The sequence below is a fragment of the Procambarus clarkii genome, unplaced genomic scaffold (assembly GCF_040958095.1).
Source record: "Procambarus clarkii isolate CNS0578487 unplaced genomic scaffold, FALCON_Pclarkii_2.0 HiC_scaffold_1358, whole genome shotgun sequence".
Taxonomy (NCBI): domain Eukaryota; kingdom Metazoa; phylum Arthropoda; class Malacostraca; order Decapoda; family Cambaridae; genus Procambarus; species Procambarus clarkii.
In genome coordinates, this window is record NW_027190386.1 from 22,691 (window position 1) to 40,477 (window position 17,787).

The 17,787-nt window shown below is 39.5% G+C and overlaps 2 non-coding genes across 2 annotated transcripts; one reads left to right on the top strand and one right to left on the bottom strand.

Annotated features, from left to right (window-relative positions):
• Nucleotides 1-442: 442 nt before the first annotated feature.
• TRNAG-UCC (transfer RNA glycine (anticodon UCC)) lies at nt 443-514 on the bottom strand. The gene has a single exon. It is a non-coding gene; the product is annotated as a tRNA-Gly (tRNA).
• An 11,586-nt stretch (nt 515-12,100) lies between these two features.
• On the top strand, nt 12,101-12,174 carry TRNAR-UCU (transfer RNA arginine (anticodon UCU)). Its single transcript has one exon. It is a non-coding gene; the product is annotated as a tRNA-Arg (tRNA).
• The last annotated feature ends 5,613 nt before the right edge of the window (nt 12,175-17,787 follow it).

Sequence of the window (17,787 nt, forward strand, 5' to 3'; positions counted from 1 at the left end):
TTCTATTGATTGGTAGGTAGCGAACTCCTACTTTGAGCGAATTCCACGGCCGTCCTGCTCTGCCTCACTACTCCGTGCTAGTCACCACAGCGCCACTGTGGAATCAATCAAAAAGTTTTAAACATTCTTACCTAACACTTTGATAGCTAGCCACGTGTAACTAGATAGGCAATGACCGTTTCAAGTCATGAAAGCTTCATGTAGAACTGCTGTCTTTCGATGGCAGGGAACATTCCGCTTGCTATGAAAACAGTATAGCAAGTTGCCTGCTATATGTCAACTGTTAACATTCATGGATTCCAGTGTATAGTGTCAGGATATTGGTCGATTCATCGTAGCTATGAGAACATACTGATTGTTCATTAGAGCTACTTTCGCACAATACTACACGGAAATCCTCTATAATTATTGATGCGTTTCAGAAAATAAAAATTAATTATGGAGCGGTGTGCGAGGCTCGAACTCGCGACGTCTGACTTGGAAGGACAGCATTCTACCACTGAATTAACACCGCATTGGCATGCCCCCGTGGATTTGAACCACGATTTCAGGGTTTTGGAGACCCGACGAATACCATTATCTTAGAGGCATAGGGTTGGTCGTTAAGGCATGGATTGAACATACGACCTCGGTCTTTATATGAGTGACCGCGCTCTACCAACTGAGCTACTTAACGATTGGTGCTCCCAGGAAGAATCGAACTTCCAACTACTGATTACAAGTCAGTTGTTATGCCATTTAACTAAAGGAGCGTTTAACTATTGTAGTCCTATTTATCTATAATGTCAACAGATAATTTGGTGAATTCTAAATTCTTTTTTAAAACTCACCATGGCTTTCAATGAGATATAGTATATGACATATATCAGATGATGTCAACTATTTTTTCCAAGTATTTTTGCCCTTGTTGTACCCGGCTTTGAATTGCGGTGACACAGCTTTATATGCCCGGTATAAACCGTACAAGATCGCACCAAATACCATTAGCACAACGGCAGATACAAATAGGCGAGTGAACATCACAGCAACCATAATTAACACAATGGCACCAACAATGTATAATAAAACTTTATTACTAATCATGATATATTCTCCAATTAAGAATTTTGTTTAGCTTTGGCTTCAGCGGCCAATGCCGGGTTGACTCGATGCGGTTCAGTGATTGGTAAATCCGTTGGAACTACAGTCCAATGTAATCCTTGTACCGGGGTGGCATCCCAAGCAGAACGGCGAATCCAGTATAATTGTGGCCCTTCGATCTTCATCTGATCAACTAAATTTGCGAAAGCACTGTCGACACATAAGATCATTGATGCCCCTTCCAACACGCTCAACCAATCAAAGATACAGTCTGTGCGATATTCCTCGACATTGATAATGCGGGTATTAGGTGCCAGTGGCAATTTTTCAACAATCGTCGGACTGATTTCCACCGAACTACCTGATAGGTGGATCACAATATATGGTTGATCAGTGCTTAAGTCAATGGCATTGACCAGGTCAACTTCACGCTGATGATTACGCTCGATACATTTGTCGAGATCCCATTTTTTCAAAAATGGCACACCATTAATTGCGTAACGATACTGATCGAACTTTAAAATGTTAAACAATTCCGGGTCTGTCAACTCCGGCATGGTATTCAGATAGTGATAACAGTTTACAACGTCATCTTCAGATAGCCCATGTTTTTCAAAAACTTCAACCGGTTTGACTAAAAAGAAGTCACCGCGGCTATCTGTTGTAATCGGTTCCCATGTTACCCATGGCACGACATCTTTCACTGACCCATGAAATTCTTCACAAATTGGCCATACTACCTCATACCCATCGTCGTGGTAATGTTTTGCTAATGGCAATGTGATGAGAATATCACCTAGGCCACGTGAACATAAAATTCCAATCTTCATGTATATCTCTTGTTAATTTTTGGCAATACGCCAGTCACACAATATGCGTTCGTATTGCCGCGTTTATTCAATGTAGTGGCATTGCGTGAACATACACTCCAATTGGCTTGTGGAATAGTCGTCGCCGCAATACTTTCAGACGACCCGAACCCGCCATGTGTGATGATCACTAAAAATACAACATTCAGTAACATTTTTATTACTCTCCAAAGTAAATCGGGCACTTCATGTGCCCAACTTACAAAAATTAGTTACCCAAGATAGTTACCGATTGTCCCAACATTATCGCGACCATATTGAGATTCTGCGATAATTTTGGCATGTTGTTGATCAGGTGCCGAAATTCGTACAGTGAACCAGTGTCCGTACTGTGAGCGAATTTGAACTTCGTATTCATAAATTGTTTGAGCCATGGTAGTTCTCCAATGTTGGGCTATGTGTTTAATATAAGATAGTTTGACTATATTGTCAAGCAGTATGTTTTAAAAATTGAAAAACATTTTTCTTACATTGATCTACATCTGAACAATGTCCAAAACCTAACTGATAACTGCGGTCAGTGTAAAATTCATTATACAATGCTACCTTTTCATCATCAGTGAGTGATGGGATTTCAATGTCGAAAATGCTGTCATCCTCGACATCAAGGTAATCACTGTCATCCTCGATTTCTACCAAAGCTTTTCCATTACACAATGATACAACACACTCACGGATAACTGTGCCAACAATATCTTTACCATCTCGGACGATTACTGTAGTGATGTGAGTGAAGCCTGAAACATCAGTGTCGTAATCTTCCATTGTTTCTTCAAAGTCAAACAATAGTTGAGCATTGTCCAGGCTGTGTTTAAATGATAGTGACATATCAGTTACCTCTATGTGTGTTTTTGTCTATGAGGTCATTATAGGGGATTGCTCCCCTATATGTCAAGTGTTTAGTTAAACTTTTCTAGCTGATTGATGGCTAGAATTGTTGATGCTTGGTTTGTGCCGGCATCAAATTCACACATAACTTGATGTGTAAGTACCAATGGATCGCAATCCTCATATTGCGCCCACACACACAATGTGGAACCAGTGAATTGTTGAAATCTAATACGCATGTCTTTAATGTTAGAAAATTTTCCATCGTTTTCAACTAACCAGTCAAAGACTTTGGCACCTGCTTCATATTCATCATCTGGATGTTCAGGATGGGATACGGTGGCGAATACATTGGCCACGGCGCTGTGTTTTAGATAAGTGAGTATATTATCGCTCAATTCGATGTCTTGTGCCAGTTGGTCGATTTTGTCAATATTCATCATCTTGTGTTACCTCTATGTGTGTTTGTCTATGATGGCATTATAGGGGATTGCTCCCCTACATGTCAAGTATTAATTTCATATAATGATGGGCATGTTTCAATGACGTATTTCTCAGCAAATTGGTTGCCGTGTTCAGCAACTTCAATCTCATCACCACATGCCAAACTAAGAATTTGTTCCTCGGTGATCTCAAAGCGACCCTTGAGATAATCCTGAAATGCCTGCGAGGTTTCATCCCCGACATTGGGCAATATTAGCTCAATGTCTTTAGAGTAGTACGTACACTCATCTGAATCGATGCGGAATAATCCTAGCATGACTTTATTCCTCATCCAATGCCATCATGTCGATTAAGTCCAATTCATCCACAACATGCGCCGGGATGTTTTGTCTAACCCAATCAGTACCGCCTAGAATTTGATACTGCTCAAACTTGCCATCTGTATAGCACCCACAAAAGTCATAGTATTCTTCATAGAAGTATGCTTCGACTTCAAAGCCCATACGATTCAAAGTTGTGAACCATTCTTTGGGTGCTGCGTTTGGTGTTTGGAACATTAGGCTTAGAGTGTTCTTGCCACCATAGTTGTAATTCGCCAACTCAAGATGTGCTTTGGTATCCATTGGATCAACTTCCGCACCAACTCCCCAAAAGGCAAGCCGCCAGAGGTAAGCATCATGACCAGATAACTGTGTTGGCATTGGTACGGCGCTATCCAATAATTCTTTATTGGCAGCCTTGAACAGCTTGATTAACTTGTTTTCACTTTTGTGAGTGATTGTAACTTCATTGAATACGATATTAGCCATTTCCGTTTACCTCTATGTGTGTTTGTCTATGAGGTCATAATAAAACAGGTTGAGCATAATGTCAACCTGTTTTTGTAATTTTATGAGTAATCTGGGTCTTCCTCGTGGAGATCATCATTCCAATAATCACAATATTCTAATGTGTCCCATCGATATTGTTCGCCATCTTCGTCGTCTAGTGTCATACATGCGTTGGACATTGATTCATATTGATCCACTGTCATGAACATGTCTGATCCACGATGTGATACTTTTACCCCAACTAATTTAGTAGTCATACATATTTTCCTATTTGGTATGAGGTCATGATAGCAATATATCATGACCATGTCAATATGTTTTGGTTATAATGTACCCTGTACCTCGATGATGTCGTTGCCTGATTTTTCGTCTTCACACCATTCCCCGTCTTCGGTATACGTTGCTGCCTCATAGCCCTCAAGGCGCACAACATATGAATATTCCCCATGAAGGTCATCAGGCATGTACGCAATGAATTCCACCGTTGCCACAGTCCCATCACGTAGGCGGACTTCCATTCCCTCTTGTACCGATTCCATAATCTGTGTCATTTCAATTTACCTCTATGTGTGTTTGTATGAGGTCATGATAGCAATCTACCATGACCATGTCAATAATTAATTCCAAAAGTTTTTGAAACGGAATAAACAATATTTTTCCATTACATCAAAATCAGATTTTGGGATTTCACGGATATTGTCAACCGAGTACCAAATGTCACCACAATTAACAAAGTCAGGCATTTCTTCATCTATGTTTTCTTCCGCCCAATCATAGATGTCCTGAATGGTTTCTGCTTCAACTTCATACGCAAACATTTGGTTATAAATCCATGCTTTGGCGTGTTCCAAACTAGGAGCAAGAACACCATAGATCGGGCAGTCATCAACTTCATCACCATAGTTGAACGTGCGTTTAGTCACATCGATTAGGTATGGTTTGAGATCAGACAGTTCATCCGGTGTCATCTCAGTCTTTACCACCTCGCGGCCAGATTCGTGCCATAATTGAACAGGTGTATCAGTGTCAGTGTTGAAGTGGATAGAAGATTGAGCAAATGTTAATAGTTCGCAAGTCATTTCAAGTTACCTCTATGTGTGTTTTGTTTCAATGATGTCATGATACTAATTTCTCATGACCGTGTCAAGCATTTTTATTCGTTGATGAACTCTGCCACACAAACGTGGACAATGTTCGCATTAACTGGAATGTTGCCGTTGCGTATTTGTTGATGGAGCAGTGTCGCAAAATCATGTATGTTGTTTACGGGCGTGACTAGGGAAATAAATTGTAGATCAAAATTGCCGGGCAGTTTATACATGATGCTATATTGTACTTTCATTTCAATTTATCTCTATGTGTGTTTTGTTTCAATGAGGTCATGATAGATTGCTATCATGACCATGTCAACATATTTTTTAAAGATTTGCGAAGATTCGTTTATTTTCTAACCAAACCTTTTTCGCTGTGTGAACTGGAGTTTCACTGAAGCGTTCAACAAAACTTGTGTAACGGCGCGGGTCATATGTCACATTTGACAAGTCCCCGAGATCCATTTCCACTGGCTCTCCAGTCCATTGACCGACTACACCAGCATGTACGTTTTTTTGGTTAGTGCGAAGAACACGCTGGCGGCCTGCCTCAGATACCTTGAAAGTGGCATCAGTCAAGTGAAGCTCTTTGGCATGAGCAACGACCCGTCCTTTATTCTCACCTTCAAGAGCTTTAATTGAGAAACATTTTTTATGTAAGTTGAAATAAACGAATACTTTCATGACCTCTACCTCTATGTGTTTGTCTTGGTATGAGGTCATTATAGCTTTATCAGAAAATGGTGTCAAGCATTATTTTCAAAAAGATTTCCATTTTCGTAAAATTCAAGATTATTTTCTTGGATATGGCGAAGCTTAACCTTGATGTCATTCATTGAACAATACGCATCACATGCCGCATTTTTGTAGTTAATAGCGATGATGTGGCAAATGATAGTAAGTGCTTCACGAAAGACACTACGTTGTTTTTGTGGAACTCCCTTAAACTTGACCACGCCATTTGCGTATTCGACTATAACTGGACTGGTAATAGGTGGCATACAGTTGATTGCCATGTTCAACCGCTCGTTGTGATGGGTTACTCGGACAATGTCAAGTTTATTGATAACATCCGTAGATGGGTTCGCGGCCATTGTCGCGGTAAAACCGAACTGTGAATCACGATCATCAGACATATGATCAGTGAATAACTTAATATCAGTGAATCCCAGTAAATCAAGAGCAATAATCGCTTTGTGATTCAATTCACGGATCATGAATGAATCATTGAAATTGTCCCGGATATGTTGTGTTGCCGCCCATTCCGCGCGGGGTTTACTTTCCAAAGAAAGCTCGTCATATTGACAGATATTGATTGTAATTTGGCGCATGTCGGTATCCTCTATCTTTATGGGGTCATTATCTCATTGTGCCACGTGTTTGTCAACTAGCATTTTATCTGAATATATGATAAAATATCGGATTCATAAAATCAGGAATATACCTATGTATCGAACAATTCGTGTTGTTGCGTTTTTAATTTTCATTTGGTGGATAATCTCATCCGGGCATAGCGCCTGGTGGATTGTACTTGCCGCGGTGTTATTGTGATGCCCAGTGATCCCGGGCATCATTCATCATCACATTGGTTCAAGTTGTTCAGTTGACTTGTAATAATGACACTCGTTACTAATTACCCCACCGCCGTCCTTCAGTCTATAGACACGACCATCTTGGATATGCTTATGTTGGGTGGTGGTCACTGGAACCGCACGTCCACATGGTAATTTATATACCCACGGGCGCACGTATGTTTTGTTGTATTCAGGGGCATCGTTTCCATTCCACCGGATGCCCCCAGTGCCGCCCAATGCGATACACACTGCTCTCCAGCCACTGTCGTGGTCGCTACCAAGTACTGGGTCTATGTAACAAACCATGTGAGCAACTTCATGGGCCACCACATCATCGATCATGTGTTCCAATGTTTTTCCACCTAGTTCAATTGCTCTTTTGTTGAAACGCAATGTAACTTCACGATGAACCACATCGCCAGACAAGCGATTAGTATACGTCGTTCCACGCATTTGACCTAAAGCATGCCCACGTAGATTGAATTGGATATCCACTCCAGTTGTCTCAATCCCATACTTCTCTTTAGCCAAAGCTAAGCATTCGTTGATCTTCGCCATGACACGTTGCTGATTGATTGACATCTTAGCCACTTGGAAACCTCTATTATCTGTTTGTCTCTATGTGTGTCATTATGCCTATGATATTTTTATATGTCAACACATTTTTTTAAAATAAAAAAAACCCTGGTAACGCCAACGGGAATTGCGGTACCAGGGCCAAACAGATAGCAATAAACGGGAATAAATTGCTGTCGGTTTTGTGACTTGAGTTATACTAATTCAGATGGGTCTACTTCCCCAAGTTTAAAGAACTTGACATCACGCTCCATCAGGTCATCAATATCTTTGAGATACATATGGTCTGAATTTTCATCTAATAATTCAACCATGCCATCTTCATCAACTTCACATGAATTGATACGATACTTGACATTGTCAATGCTAATAACAGAGCAAGTATCAACGCCATTAATAATTTGATCGTATGTTAATTTAGCCATCTTAATTTACCTCTTGGTTTCAATATGGTCATGATAACCAAATACCATGACCATGTCAACATATTTTTTATAAATCGTAAATCTTGCCACTTTCAATAAAGTAGATATCATTTGCCACACACATCTCTTGAATGTGCTCATCACTGTTTACATAACGAATTTCGGCAGTGCGCAATTTAGAGTATAACTGCTGTGCGGCTTTTGACACTTCAGTGACATTCGGAACCTTGCGATCATTTGACCAATGATTGCGCACGAGATCAATAAAATCCTCATCATAGCAAACACCAGTGAATGGGCAACTGTTGGCGATTAGTGCCCGGCCAGTTACCGGATTACTAGACAGTGCGCGTTTAAATGCTTCATATGATGCTTTAATTTCATCACATCGCCATTGTACGCAATCTTCAATGTGATAGTGAAGTTCATCCTTGGCAACTAGCTGTGCTGCCTTGCTCAGTTCATTAAATTCATAAAGATTGAGTTCGATTGTTTTCATTGGAGTATTCCCGTTTGTTGGTCTGTAAGTGTATTATAGCATCCAAAATATCAATGTCAACTATTATGAGGCGTCATTACAAAAAACATTGCGGAATGACTACAACTGACACGTCCATTAAATTTGTATGAGATCACCCCATATTTGTCTGATGTCTCGGCCAGGTCAACCTCTTGATTCAGATCTACCGTAATATACGTGACATCATCATTACATTGCTCGATGATATAACTGTCTTCAGGATAATCATCAAATGGGTGATTGTCCTGGTCTACAATGTAATACGTGTCATTCATTAGAATCATCTGAACACGTGATAAGATATCTTTTAGTTTCATGGCTTCAACTCCTTACTTGATGATTTTTGTGCGTAGGATAGACAATTCCCGTTCAAGGTCAGCACGGAACTTCGCATAAGCTTCATTGTCAGAAAATTTCACATAATACTGGTGATACTTGCCTGGGTTTGATGGGACATCTTCACCAAGGAATGACATTTTGAACGTCATATGATCCCCCTGAAAGTCATATTCCACAGCACCATGTTCAGCAACAACACCATACACCTGAACGCTGATATAGCCCATGTTGGAAAATTTTGCCACATTGACCGGGTCAAACCCAAATGAGTTCATCAATGCGGTAATGTCAGCAAACACTTTTTCTTGAATCGTAATCATGACCATTGCTCCCGTTTATTATGATCGAACACAAACAAAAATCATACCATTGCCTGACATGTCATCAAACACTGACATTGGTTCCAGTTTCTGTCCAAGTGAATTGGCAGGAACCTTCTCAATTACTGCCAAGCATGCGTTGAAGTAATTGTCTTCACGATTGAGGGCATGATCGTATACTACCCGAGCACTGTACGTATCCAAACCATATTCAGCTTTTGCGATGAGCTTACCGTTTGAATACTTCACACTCACTGGATGAGTGACTGATAACTGATTGAATGTTTTCATAACCTATTTCCCGTTTTTATTTGGTATGCGGTCATTGTAATTTGAATACAATGACCTGTCAACAATTATTTTTACTCAAGTGGCTCTAAAAAACAAAGTGAATTCTCTTCACCCTTATAATCAGAAAACCAAGCGTACAAAGCATCCTGTACTTTGTGGATGAGCGCATCACCCTCATCTATACCGTGATGACTAGCATAGGCAGCAAAGCACTCAGATTCGAGGAAATCACCACCGAGAGATTCGATGCGGTCGAAGTCATTCGCGCCAGTCAATACCTCATTAAGGGTCAATGTGCCATACATGTCGGCAGTAGCATTGTGCTCCACCACCCATACTGGTATTTTGTACTTCACATCATTGACCGTGATGTGATCCGGGTATACTGATACGATACTCATGTCGATCTCCTCGCTCGTTATGGTGTCATTATGCCTATATCATTTCATCATGTCAACTATTAATTTTTATATTTTTTATGTTGACATTGCCTGGTTCATTTCATATAATGACTTTAGCAGGGCATAGACCAGGGAGACAATCACCGGAGCTGCCTGCTATTCCTGTACGGCGCAAAATAAAAAACCGGACTAGATGTCCGGTCATTTGTCAATCACTTTTATTCAAAATCTTCCGTAACCTTGTACCCATGTTCGCGGAGGCCATTGATGATTTCTTTTGGCAATTCAAACACGCCGTCATAGTCTTCAAGGGCATGGCCATTGAACCATAAGCCGCCACCGTAATTGTCGCCGTGTTCATGGTGTTCAAAAAAACCGTGTTCACCGTTGATCTCAACCATGAAGTGTTTAGTATCAAATTTAACCATGTCATTTACCTCTATGTATGTTTGTTTTGGTATATGGTCATTATGCCTATATCATTTCACTATGTCAACAAAATATTTAAAAAAGATTTTATAAAAAGTAGTTGACACCGTCCTGGTTTATTTCATATAATGACTTTAGCAGGGCATAGACCAGGGAGACAATCACCGGGGGTGGGCGTCTCCTATATATGTAACAAAATAAAAACCCGCACTAGGCGGGATATGATTACAATACTGTTTTGACTGCCTGTAATACTGCTATCTCGGCTTTGTAGTCATCCACTTCCCAAAATTCGCAATTCTCATAAGCGGCCTGTTTACATGCGATTTCATGATCTAAATCAGCATCACTTCTATACATGTAATCAATGAGCGCAATATCAAACTGTTTGGCGTCCAGGTTTTCGAAAACATGCTTAGTGACGCAATCCGAATGCCGGGTGAAACTATATACAGTTACGCCATCATCAGATGAATCGACTACTAATTCAATGCCACGGTCATCACTGCTAACATGATACGTCATTTTATTTCTGCCTATGTGTAATTGGTATGGTGGCATTATAACCATAATCATAATGCCATGTCAACCATTAAATGTTTACGGTTTTGATTACAAAACCACTAGTATCTTTTTTCGCCTTGCCTTTTGCTTTAAGGCCACAAATCACATTTACTGGGTCTAAAAATCTAAGGTCGTGATCATCCGCGTTTATCACTTCACGCCCAAGGTATGACTCAGGCAATTGATCAAACACCATGGCGACATTCATACCCAAATCGATTGCTTTTTGTACAGCCAATTGGTTGTCTTCCTTGGCAGAGAAGGTTAAGTGGTAGTTTGGAATATCTGCTACATTGCGACCTAGTACCGCGGTATAATCATAAAACTGGATATCCGGAAATAACTCAAATACGTTACGGGCACCGTTCACCCGCATTTTTTCCCATGGTAGGTCACTTGTACCATTTAAACGGAATACCGGGATAAAACCTTTACGGTCGGCCTGTTTGATTGCCTTGGAAATATCTTCCACAAGATCAAGCATGAATTGATCTCGATTTTCGAAAAAATGCTTAGTCTTGCGAATACGCGCCTGTTGAATTATATTAGTAGATTCGCCTTTCTTGAACATGCCACCACGGCCGGCAGTATTAAGGCATGCCGCTGTACAGCCAGCAGATCGCTTAGGACACACTTCATAGCCACTTAAATCAGCCGGTGCCAAGTGTAGAATATAGGTCATGAAACCTTGCTTTTCACCTTTAAGTGTTTTCGGATTACCTACTGATAATAATTTAAAAGCCATGATCGTTACCTCTATATAATGTTATGTCATTTGCTATGTGAGTCATTATGCCTATATCATTTCATCATGTCAACTATTAATTTTATATTTTTTTATGTTGACATTACCTGGACTATTTCATATAATGACTTTAGCAGGGCATAGACCAGGGAGACAAACACCGGAGCTGCGTGTCATTTGCCAATGTAACAAAATATTTTTTTTTAAAAATGTGGTTGACATATATTAAACTTTTCCCTATAATGACACTATAGGTTCGAATGGCTAGTCCGGGGGTGAGACGCCGACCCTGGGCGAGTGTTTTAAATGTAACAAAATATTTTATTGACTTTGTAATTTTTTTATGGTACGATATAAATTGAATCGAAAAAACTTTTCGTTTTAGTGTTTTTTACCAAACGGTATAATTTTACCAAATGGTAAAAAACATATTTGACCAAATGGTAAAAAGTCGATATAATTTTATCGAACGGTCAATAAAAACTGTGGATTTTATCGAACGGTTGGTAAAACAATCTAAAAGTTTTATCGAACGGTCAATAAAAAATCACACGATTTATCAAATGGTTAAAAGTAGTTGACACAGCCTCCGGCATGGTTTATAATAGTTTTTATCGAACGGTTGGTAAAAATAGAGATGTCTTAGTCTAATTTTTCTAAACCGATCGGTAAATTTTGATCTCGCTATTTTTTCGAACAATGAAAAAGTCAGCTCGACAAAGGTTTTTACCATTTGGTAAAATCGTCAACGTCAAACACATCATAGTGTTCATTGCGCCTGTAGCTCAGTTGGATAGAGCATCCGCCTTCTAAGCGGATGGTCACAGGTTCGAATCCTGTCAGGCGTGCCATTCACTTTTTTTAAAGTGTTTCAAGCACTCTCAAACTTTCACCCGTAGCTTTCGATCCAGGCAACAATTCGCCAGGGCCAATCCATCACAGAACCCCAGAATACCCTATCCATAGCCCTATGGTACCCCCATATATGCCATCCATAGCCCTATGGTAAGCCTTATTTCGCCTATTACCCCTATCCATAGCCCTATGGTAAGCACTATTACACGGCGTATTCCGATATTATCCGTGACCAATCATACCAACCCCTATCCATAGCCTTATGGTGTAGGTATACCCCTATCCATAGCCCTATGGTAAGCCTTATTTCCACTATCATCATACGTCAGAGGTGCTATACCCCTATCCATAGCCCTATGGTAAGCGTAAAAAAGGGTGACATTGGTGTGTCACCCCCCATCCATAGCCCTATGGTAGAGTAGATTACCCCAACATGGTCTTATATAGAGTTGAAGTACCAATGAATGTACTTTTCCAGGACCACTCATCCAATACCAATTGATTAAATGATTCTGAGCTAAGTTGAATTTCATCTTCCACACTCAACTCTAACATACGAATCGCACGCTCATAGTCTTTTTCAAAAGATGTTGGAGCAGCTGGCATTGCTTTCAATTCTTTACTATAATCAATAACTGATGATTGATCATTGTTATTTTTTAATTGATTAAACTTCTCAAGATTATAATTGACAATACTTTCTACTAATTTATTGTAGTCAGTAACTGCTTCAGTATACTCAGTGCGATGCTTGGTCAAGTTATTAGTAACAATTTCCAATAACTTTACTCGCATGATCTTTACATCTTTGATTGCGCTGTTGCTATGATTGAACATTATGTTTCCTTTTTGAGTGTTGAATTTACTATATCGATAAACATCGACATACTTAGTGAGCTTTTAAATACTTCTGGATGTGTCATTTGATATATCACTAACTCTTCTTCAGTTTTCGCAACTACTATAGACTTGTATGTAGTGCGCATGTTATATCTAGCTTTACATAATCCGATACATTCAGATGGGATGATACATCCTGCGGCTTCCATCAACATGCCTATCCTCTTCCTTCCGACGTCAGTTAGTACCATTATATGATAATCGGACATGTCGACCAAGTTAGAATTATGATCCAGCATCTGGGTATTATAACCAGTAATTCGCACATATGGCATCATAGTTGCCACCCATAGTCAGTTATATTATCTCTAGTAAAACTGGTTGGATACATGAGTTGGTATTGTATCATCTCTTCTTCAGTCTCAGCGATTAACACCCGGCGTGTTGCCACAAATCCGTCTTTAACAATAATATTACAATAACCAATTATATGTGAAAGATCAGACACGATAGGCCCTGGTTTAATACAACGAATATGAACATCCCGAACAAACATCCAGTCATATTCTAGGTTCATGTCATGGTACCGCTTTCCAGTAATTATCCTCAATGGTCCAGTGTCTACTGAAATGTCACATATAATTATTGCGGTTTTGTTATTCGGTGGCATACAAATATGTGGACTTTTAAATTTGAGCATAGTCTAACAACATTTAAAAAAATCTGGATATTTTAGGCATGCCATCAAATACTCTTCCTCTGATGGAAAGTATGCCTTGTCATTGAAGTCCTCCAGATCCCACGCAATTACGAAATCATATTCAGCTGCCATACTGGAATTCACAATATTCGGCAGTGTTACAACATACCAATCTGTAACATCAAACCATAAGTTACCACTGAACATTGGATTACTTGTAACGACAATACAGTCACCTCTCCCCATGATATACACAAGTAAACGGCCGTCATCATCACCCGGCCTTCCACTTTGAACTACTGCGCCTTTATAGTACTTCATGATCCACCATCATATGTGAGTAAGATAAGCATGCTGTAATGTAGGCTTCCTCTGATGGAAAGTATGCCATATCGCACACATGTTTGGGACACCAGGAAACTATAAAATTACATTTGCCTTGTTCAACAGCTGATACCACACGGTTAAATTTGACAACCTTAAAACCAGTAACATCAATCCATCGATGATTCCCAATTGGTGACGTTGAGCACAACTCAAATTCCTGGTGAGTCATGACATATACAGCATTGACCGATTCTGGTACTGGCACACTCGAGTCTATCGTATCAAAACCTTTATACTTCATGTCAGATCCAAGTGCCATTAAATAATTGTGGATATGTTAGTTGAGCAATAATCATGTCTTCTTCACTTTTGAAACATGCGTGATCCTCCAAACGATCACTATCCCACACAATGATAAAATTATACAACATCTGATCAGGATATGACACCGATGCTGACAAAACAATTGACGTGTATCCTGTCAAATCAATCCATTTCACCCCCATATCATTGCGATGGTAGTTGCGATTGAAGTAACATCCATTTACATAGTTGAGATAGGCAATCTGTTCTACATGATCTGGAACTGTGCCAAAACATACTGGCAAGCCTTTATACATCTCGTCAGTTACCATATTTCACATCCCTCGAATATGTCCGGATATTTCATCATACAGTGAAGCATATCTTCTTTGGTTTCAAATATCAAGTAAGGCCAACTAGTATGGAATAATGAGACATCGATACAACCAAATAGGTCACAAAGATATCTATCTCTGACCGTACCGCGACTGGTGGATGGGTATGAATAATCAGTTTCCCATTCTATTCTCTCATGGCTATTCCACCATATTTCAAGTGCGGCGTTGAATTTGATTGGAACCTCATACATTTGTAACTTCACAGCCCTCAAATAATTCCGGATACTTCAACATGGATAGAGTTAGATCTTCTTCTGTGGCAAATATCATGAAATCTTGCTGCTCAATGCTACCAAATCCAATACACCCAAATAGGGCATTGAAGTGTTTTTGTTTGTTATTATTAGTAGAAAGCCATTCCTTGCGGTCTGGACTATTGTGCCAGATGTCATACACCACACCATTCACATCAATTTTGATCATGGCTCAATCCCGGTTATACGCGCTTCATTAAATAGATCCGGATATGACAAAAATGCTTCGGTCATCTCCAATGAATCTCGAAAATAAGCCATGGTTTTAGAATCGTCAATATCTTCCACAATTAAAAATGGATAGTCATCTTGGTTCCATATTGATATATGGTGCTTCAATTCGCACATGATCGGATACGGTGTCAATCTAATCCAGTCATGATATGAATGTTTCGACGCTGATGTATAATAGCACCATTCTCCACTCATTGCCAAGTATGCGTGATTCCCAGATGGCCGAATATTTCGAATAATATAGTTCCCCTTATATACATCAACAAACATGATATGTTACCTTACCATTAACAAAAAGACTAGGATGTTCAAGGATGGCTTCCATGTATTCTAGCTCATCAATGAACAAAGCATAATAGTCACAGGTTGTATTGTCAAATACTATTACAAAATCATATTCAAATAATCCAGGAAACCATGCGTCATGTGATATCTTTACTCGCATAGTGAACGGTTCAATCGACATCCACCTATGCTTGACAGGCTTGGAAAATATCAAATCATTCTGTAAATCAACGTTGATCCGCGCTGATACCTCAACGTCATTTATGTATGTAATCAATATGGAATTTTGGTCAGTGGGAAAACCACTATGGATCGGAAACCGATTAATGTTCTTTGCCATATCAGATAGTATACATGATTTCGCAGTCATGAAAAATTGTGGGATGAGTTAGCATTGCTTCAGTACATTCTATTTCATCAACAAATAAAGCATATTGACTAAATCTCAAGTCGTCAAATACTATAACAAAATCTTTGGTAAAAATGTCATTGATATAACATAGATATCCCAATTTGACAGCGATTCTAAAATGTTCAGTGGACATCCACTTTACATCAATATCGTCAGCTAAGTATGACCAATGCGGATTTACCCTCGCATCCATGAATACACCATCCATTACACAAAATACAATGGCATTATTTGTGGGTGGATGCCCATCATATATGGGAAACCTACTCAACGTCTGTGGAACCATTGTCATACTCCATCAACAAATAGGTCTGGGTACATCATCATTGCTATCATTCTCTCTTCTTCAGTGCGAAATAATACTTCAGAATGGCCACCACAAAAACATGCCGCAATTAAGTCAGGGTAATTACAATTAATGCTATGTACACCAGAATACCCAATCTCCCGAAATTTGAACTCACTTAGATCGGTCCAGTGGGTGTTTTCATGTGTTCTGATATCGTCATATAATATAAATGATGGACACTCATAACTGATATATCCAATGACCTTAGATATATCAGTGCGTTCCTTATAGGTATGCCAGTCAATCGGTTTAAACGTTAAACCCTTGTATTCAAACGGCGTATGTTCTATTTCAGGTGTTTCATGATCTAGGTGTATCAATCTGGGCATATAACGGCTCCTTGAAATAATTCAGGAGTCTGAAGCATCGCAATTGCCACATCTTCTTCACTTTTGAAATATACTTCAATCGTCTCTTCGCCAACCGCAGCATAATCGCAAACACCAAATGTAAATGAATGCTTTATGTCAATCGATACAGTGATAGTATATTCGGGTGGCACTGTGAACCAATGTGTGTCATTCGGCCATGGCCTTGATGATGGCTGACTATATCGAGTGACACCATCCTCCTCATATTCAACCTCAATCCATAACACCTTACAACCATTGTTAGGTATAGGTGTCCCAATGTCATGTAATGGACGCCCGTTGTAACTTAGATCTGACATATTTCAGAACCCTCAAATAATTCCGGTTGTGTTATCATTAACCATGTTAATGCTGCCTCAGTCCTGACATATAACTCATATCGATAAAAATTAATTTTCACAACAATTATATCCGTGTTGTCAGTTGTAATGTCATCGTCATCAGTCGACTTAATCGTGACCATAGCATAAAAGTCAGATACGTCAATATACCCAATAGTGTTGAAACATGTTTCTTTGGTGGCATATCGAACCATCATTAATCTACAGATAGATAACCACTTACTAGATGGCTTATACTGATGAACTGTAAGACCCTTGTATAACATATCATCACCCCCTGACACATTATAGATTCATGGGAAAGGTAATGTCAAGACGGTATTATCCTTAAACAGTTAAGGCTATAGTGAGGTGTTAACTGACGTTAACACAATTTTGAAGTTTGTTCGTTACGTTTCACTCCACTCACAATACTTCAAAATTATTCTTCTTGTTGCTTTTGCTTTTAATATTTTCTAGACTAGAGCGCACATACTTAACCCGTTAAGGGCAAGTATTAGTGAAACGGCATTTTCTGAGCTGTCGACACCCTGACATTACAACTACATCACTTACGTGAAACCCAGGCGGTTGTCCGGTACCTGGTCATTGAGACTTATTACAACGGTGGTTCATATATACATGTCAGTCGCATATATGAACGTGGGGTTACTGTTAGTTCCCCATCATTAGCCTTATCTTTTTTCTTCATGGTTTTCTTCTGACAGCAAAATCGGTTTTCATGGGAAGGCACGTCCGATCATCATCCACTGGTGGGGTAGTTGCTGAAAACTCATTGCGCCTATGAGAATT